At 41.3% G+C, this 7,260-nt stretch overlaps 1 non-coding gene across 1 annotated transcript; it reads left to right on the forward strand.

The window, feature by feature from the left end:
• Positions 1-930: 930 nt before the first annotated feature.
• On the forward strand, positions 931-1,064 carry LOC119472141. The gene has a single exon (XR_005201255.1). It is a non-coding gene; the product is annotated as a U4 spliceosomal RNA (small nuclear RNA).
• The last annotated feature ends 6,196 nt before the right edge of the window (positions 1,065-7,260 follow it).

The following is a 7,260-nucleotide window of genomic DNA, read 5'->3' on the forward strand; positions in this document are numbered from 1 at the left end:
GAAACCTCCATGTCCGGGACCCTCAGGCGGAGAAGGATCTGCCAGACTCTGCTTGGGGCTGGGCTCTGGGAGCCCTCAAATTGACACCCCAGAAAGCAAATAAAACAGTCTAAATATGTCACACACACAAAATTAAAAGAGCTGAAGCAACCACTCGATGGCAATTTTTTTCTTGTATCTTTCTAGCTTTGTACAATTGGTCACACTTCATCTCTTTTGGTTCCTCCAAAAGAGCTGCCACCACTATTGGCTTTCTCTCTGTTTTTCTTCCTAGTCTCCACTTTTTTGGGAGTATGATTAAACAGATGCATTCTGTTTCCCTTATTCTGATGAAACGTATTGCTGATGGCCTATCTGGCCACACTGCCCTCTTAATTGTTCTCAAAGGTTGCTCCTTAGTAATCACCACAATTTGCCACCTCTCCCTTGGAGTGCAACTGTTAGAACTGATTGAAGGGGTCCCAAAGGAATGCTCTGAATTTGTTAGCAATTGCTTTGATTCCTTATTAAACTTGATGTATGTTCAAGGTCTCTGATTTTCATACAAATCATAGAACTATGTAGATAAAAAGTTGTGTGATTTCTTTGGCAGCACTTAACCGTAGTGTGATCAATAGCTGTTCTTTAGGCTGGGCACAGTAGCTCATGCCTGTAATTCTAGAACTTTGGGAGACTGAGTCGGGTGGATCACTTGAGGTGAGGAGTTCAAGACCAGTCTGGCCAACATAGTGAAACCCTGTCCCTACAAAAAAAATACAAAAATTAGCAGGGCATGGTGGTGGATGTCTGTAAAACAAGGTATTGGGGAGGCTGAGGCAGGAGAATCACTTGAACCCGGGAAGTAGAGTCTGCAGTGAGCGGAAATCACACTATTGCACTCCATCCTGGGCAATAGAGCAAGACTCTGTCTCAGTAATCATCATAATAATAAGCTTTGCGCACCGGCAGTATTGCAGCCAATGAGGTTTATCCGAGGTGCAATTATTGAAAACTTTTTCCAATACCCCGCCATGACAACTTGAAATATAGTTGGCATTGGCAATTTTTTGCAGTCTCTACAGGGACTGAATCATAAAATAATAATAATAATAATAATAGCCAGGCACTCTGGCTCACACCTGTAATCCCAGCTCTTAGAGAGGCAGAGGCAGGAGGATAGCTTGAGCCCAGGAGTTTGAGACCTGCCTGGGCAATACAGTGAGACCCCATTCTCCACAAAAAGGAAAAAAACAAAAAGAAAAAAAAAAGCATAATAATAAATATGACTTGTATGGAAGAAAATATAAGTTAGAAGGGAAGGCCAGGCACGGTGGCTCACACCTGTAATCCCGGCACTTTGGGACACTAAGGCAGGTAGATCACCTAAGGTCAGGAGTTCAAGACCAGCCAGGCCAACGTGGTAAAACCCGGTCTCTCCTAAATACACAAAATTTAGCTTGGAATGGTGGTGCACGCCTGTAGTCCCAGCTACTCAAGAAGCTGAGGCAGGAGAATCTCTTGAGCCCAGGAGCTGGAAGTTGCAGTGAGCTGAGATCATAATACTGCACTCCAGCCTGGGTGACACAGCAAGATTCTGTCAAAAAAAANAAAAAAAAAAAAAAAAAAAAAAAAAAAAAAAAAAAAAAAAAAAAAAAAAAACAAGGGATGAAAATGTGGGAAGAAAAACATGGGAATTTGTTAGGATGGAGAGGGAGATGGCAAAAGTGTGCCTCAGCCTCCCAAGTAGCTGGGGTTACAGGCATGCACCACCATGCCCGGCTAATTTTGTATTTTTAGTAGAGACGGAATTTCTCCACGTTAGTCAGGCTGGTCTTGAACTCCTGACCTCAGGTGATCTGCCTGCATTGGCCTCCCAAAGTGCTGGGATTACAGGCTTGAGCTACCATGCCCAGCCCTATTTGTTTGTTTTTGAGCTGAAATTGCTATACTTGAGCTAAGTCTTCAAAAAGGAATAGGAGTTTACCTGGTGAACAGGATGGGAAGAAATTCTGACTGAGAGGTAGCCTATGAAAAAGCACTGGAATATGATATAGGAGGGTATATTTAGAGAAGAGAATGTAATTTGGTGTATTAGAGATGCCAGTCATTTCTCCTATCCGCTCCTTAGCAACCTGCCCTTCCCAAAGTCAATACGTAATGGATACCCTACATATGGAATGGCCCTGTACACTTGGCCACAAGATCAGAAATGGGGCCTTGACTAGATAGAGATAATGAGGTTTTTTTTTTTTTTTTTTTTTGAGACAGAGTTTCACTGTGTCACCTAGGCTGGAATGCAGTGGTGCAATCTCGGCTCACTGCAAACCCCACCTCCCGGGTTCAAGTGATTCTCCTGGCTCAGCCTCCGAATAGCTGGGACTACAGGCATGTGCCACCATGCCCGGCTAATTTTTTGTATTTTTAGTACAGACAGGGTTTCACCATATTAGCCAGGATGGTCTCTATCTCCTGACCTCGTGATCCACCCACCTCGGCCAAGATTTTTATCTTTCAGGGATAAACTGTATAGACTTTCATTATTGTTAATGGTATACAATGTAATTTCAGTCAGTCCTCCTACTGAATACAGCTCATCAAGCTGGATGAAAAACAAAATACATCCTCTAAAAGTATATCAGAACTAGCAAAGTAGTGAGGAATTAACTGGACCAAGATTTTGGATTGGTCAGGAATTGGGAGTGAGGAGCCTAGCACTCATGATGCTTTGTCTGAGGCATTTGCTGATGCAGAACAAGTAATTAGAAAGCTAAGATGTATTTTTGGCAGCCTTAAGAGCCCATGGGGACAAAAGTTGGAGTCTAGGACTAATAAAGGGTGGCAACTCTTCTATATCACCCTTGGACATGGCCTAGGACTTTAAAATCCTGCCTTGTAGGTATAAGGGAGCACAAGTAAAGTAACTCTTATATAGACTGTAGACTGACTTCAAATCGTCTAAGGGGTCCAGAAAAATCTCGCAGCCTGAACTTATATTAGGTTTGCCCCTAATTGCTAGTGGCAAGAGTAAAACCAAAATCCACTTTGAAGGAAAAATAACATCATCCTAGGCCTCAAATTGTTTCTGTAATTTTCTTTCCCGCCCTTCCACCCTCCATTTCTTCCTTCCTTCCTTCCCTTCTTTCTTTTTTGTTTGTTTTTGAGACATAGTCATTCAGGCTGGTGCACAGTGGCACAATCTCAGCTTACTGCAATCTTTGCCTCCTGCGTTCAAATGATTCTCCTGCCTCAGCTTCCCGAGTATCTGGGATTACAGGCATGTGCACCACACCCGGCTAGTTTTTGTATTTTTAGTAGAGTTGGAGTGTCACTATGTTGGTCAGGATGGTCTCGAACTCCTGGCCTCAAGTGATCTGCCCACCTTGGCCTCCCAAAGTGCTAAGATTACAGAAGCAGGCCACTGTGGCTGGCCTATAATTTTCTTTCAAAAACAATGTTTAGTGCAAGGATGACCAGGTTTCTAGGAACGAGGATCAAAATAGCTTTTAAAAAAAAAAGACAACCAGGAACACAAGGAGACAAGATACCAGTAATAAGCAGGAGAAATAACAGATAATAGAAACAGACCTACAGGGATTCTATATTTTGCAATGACTAGATACAGACTATAAACAACTCTGTGTACTATGTTCAAGATCAAAGCCAAACTTAAAAGATTTGGCAGAGAACTGGAATTATAAAAACTGAAATTAAAAAGGAATATATTGGCCAGGCACTGTGCTTATGCCTATAATCCCAGCACTTTGGGAGGCTGAGCAGGTGGATTATCTGGGGTCAGGAGTTCAAGACAAGCCTGGCCAACATAGAGAAACCCCATCTCTACTAAAAATACAAAAAATTAGCCAGGCATGGTGGCAGGTGCCTGTAATCCTAGCTACTTGGAAGGCTGAGACGGGAGAATTGCTTGAACCTGGGAGGAAGGGGTTGCAGTAAGCCAAGATCACACCATGGCACTTCAGCCTGGGGAACAAGAGTGAAACTCCCTCTCAAAAAATAAAAATAAAAGGCAATATATTAATAGTGGATTTATAAGTGAACAAAATAGAATCTCTAGCTTGAGACAGTAGTGAGCACTAAAATGTAAAGATCAAAGAGAATCAGCCTGCTGGAATTGTTGGTCCATCTACAAGTTCAGGAAAAAATACAAAAAGAAACAGATTAAAATGCATGTGACCCCAGGGAGAGAAAGATGGAGAGAGAGTAGGTACTTCACTGCTTTCCAGTTCAGCCTCTTCCCACTACAAAGGATGCCACAAAAAACTGGGCACAGTGACTCACACCTGTAATCCCAACACTTTGGAAGTCTGAGACAGGAGGGATTGCTTGAGGCCAGCAGCGAGACCAGCCTAGGCAACAGAGCAAGACCCTGTCTCTTAAAAAAAAAAAAAAAAAAAAAAAAAAAAAAAAAATGAAAAAAAAAATTAAAAAAAAAAAAAAAAAAATGCTACAGTGAGCTATGATGGTGCCACTGCCCTCCAGCTTGGGCAACAGAATGAGACCCTGTCTCAGAAAAGAAAAAAAAAATGCCACAATAAATATATTTGTATGCATATTCTTATGTATTGATGTTTTAAATTTTGCCTACCCTTCCTCCCTTGATGTTTTTATATCTATAGAAAATATTCCCAAAAGTGAAATTGCTGCATTAAAATTATGTGTTACATTTTTAAAGATATTGTCACAATACTTTCCAGAAGGAGATAGCAATTTTTATTTCCCCCAGCAATGTGTGAGAATTCTCATCTCCCCACATTTTTTTCTAGTACTGAATGATTTGATCACCCAAATAATTTAAAATGGTATCTTTAAGTCTGTTCTGCATAAAGACAGATGTGACCAATGGAATAGAATAGAGAAACCAAAAATAATCTCTCAAATATATGATTAAATTATTTTCAACAAGAGTATCAAGATTATTTAATGGAGCTGGGCACAGTGGCTTGTGCCTATAATCCCAGCACTTTGGGAAGCTGAGCCTAGGAGTTCAAGACCAAACATGATGAGACCTCATCTCTAGAAAAAATTACAAAAATTAGCTGGGCATGGTGGCACATGTCCTGTGGTCTCAGCTATTCAAGAGGCTGAGATGGGAGAATCTCTTGAGCCTGGTTGAGGCTGCGGTGAGCCATAATCATGCCACTACACTCCAGCCTGGGCAACAGAGGGAGACACTTGCCAAAAAAAAAAAAAAAAATCATTTACTGTGGGAAAGAACAGTCTTTTAAACAAATGGTATTGAGAAAATTGGATATCCATATGCAAAATACTTTACATCGAATACAAAATTAACTCAAAATGGATCAAAGATCTAGTGTCATAGTTAAAATTAGAAAATTCTCAGAAGAAAACATAGGAGAAAAGCTTCGTGACATTGTATTTGGCAATGATTTCTTGAATTTGACACCAAAAGCACAGACAACAAAAGAAAAAAATAGATAAATTGAGGATTGGGGCATGGGGCTCATGCCTATAATCTCAGTGCTTTGGGAAGCCAAGGCAGAAGGATCACTGAGGCCAGAAGTTTGAGACCACTTCGACAAAGTAGCCAGATCCCATCTCTGAGCGTGCCTGCAGTTCTAGCTACTTGAGAGGCTGAGGAGGGAAGATCGCTTGTATGCAGGAGTTCAAGGTTACAATTAGCTATGATTGCACCACTGTACCACCTGGGCAACAGAATGAGACCCTGTCTGTAAATAAATTTTTAAAAAGGAAAATTAAAAAAAAGATAAATTTGACTACATTAAAATTTAAAACTTGTGTGCATCAAAGAATACTTGTCAACAGAGTAAAAAGGCAACCCACAGTATGGGAGAAAATATTTATATACCTGTATCCTATATCTGATAAAAGATTGATATTCAGAATGCATGATGAACTCCTACAACTCAACTGACCAAAAAAGAAACACAACGAAGAAAAACAGGATAAAGGATTTGAATAGATATTTCTCCAAAGAAGCTATACAGACGGTCAGTAAGATGCATCAATGATGCTCAACATCAGTAAATGTTAGAGAAATGCAAATCAAAACCACAATGAGATATCACTTCACCTCCACTAGTACGGCTCTGATCAAAAAAACAGGTAATAATAAGTATTGGTAAGTCCGGGCGAGGTGGCTCACACCTATAATCCCAGCACTTTGGGAGGCCGAGACGAGTGGATCACGAGGTCAAGAGATGGAGACCATCCTGGTCAACATGGTGAAAACCCATCTCTACTAAAAATACAAAAATTAAGCTGGGCATGGTGGTGCGTGCCTGTAATCCCAGCTACAGGGGAGGCTGAGGCAGGAGAATCTCTTGAACTTGGGAGGCAAAAGTTGCAGTGAGCCAAGATCAAACCACTGCACCCCAGCCTGGTGACAGAGTGAGACTCCATCTCAAAAAAAAAAAAAAAAGTATCGATAAGGTTATGGAGAAATTGGAACTTTCATACATTACTAATGAGAATGTAAAATGATGCTGCATTCTAGAAAAGTTTGGTGATTCTTCAAACATTAAACAGATTAAGTTTGGTGCAAAAGTGATTGCGGTTCTTGCCATTGAAAGGAGTGGCAAAAGCTGCAATTATTTTTGCACCAACGTAATATAATTATCATATGATCCAGCACTTCTGCTTTGGGGTGTATATACCCCCAAGAATTGAAAGGAGGGCCTTGAACAGATATTTGTATACCAATTTCATAGCTTTTTTTTTTTTTTAAGACAGAGTCTTGCTCTGTCGCCCAGGCTGGAATGCATTGGTGCGTCTTAGCTCACTGCAACCTCTGCCTCCTCGGTTCCAGCAATTCTCATGCCTCAGCATCCTGAGTAGATAGGACTACAGGCAGGCATCACCACAACCCAGGCCGGAGTGTTTTTATTTTTATTAGCCCAGCTAATGTTTTATTTTTAGTAGAGACAGGGTTTCACCACGTTGCCCAGGCTGGTCTAGAACTCCTGGCCTGAAGCAATCCACCGACCTCAGCCTCTCAAAGTGCTGAATTTATAGGCATGACCCACCACCCCGGCCCAAATTTCATAACAATATTATCCACAATAGCCACAAGGTGGAAGCAATGTAAGTGTCCATCAACAGATGAATGGATAAACAACATGTAGTATATACATACAAGGGAATATTGTTCAGCCTTAAAAAGGAATGAATAAGACCGGGCATGGTGGCTCACGCCTGTAATCCCAGAACTTTGGAAGGCTGAGGCAGGCAGAGCTCTTGAGGTCAGGAGTTCAAAACCAGCCTGAACAACATGGTGAAAACCTG

This window comes from Cebus imitator, unplaced genomic scaffold, assembly GCF_001604975.1.
Source record: "Cebus imitator isolate Cc_AM_T3 unplaced genomic scaffold, Cebus_imitator-1.0 Scaffold87, whole genome shotgun sequence".
NCBI lineage: Eukaryota > Metazoa > Chordata > Mammalia > Primates > Cebidae > Cebus > Cebus imitator.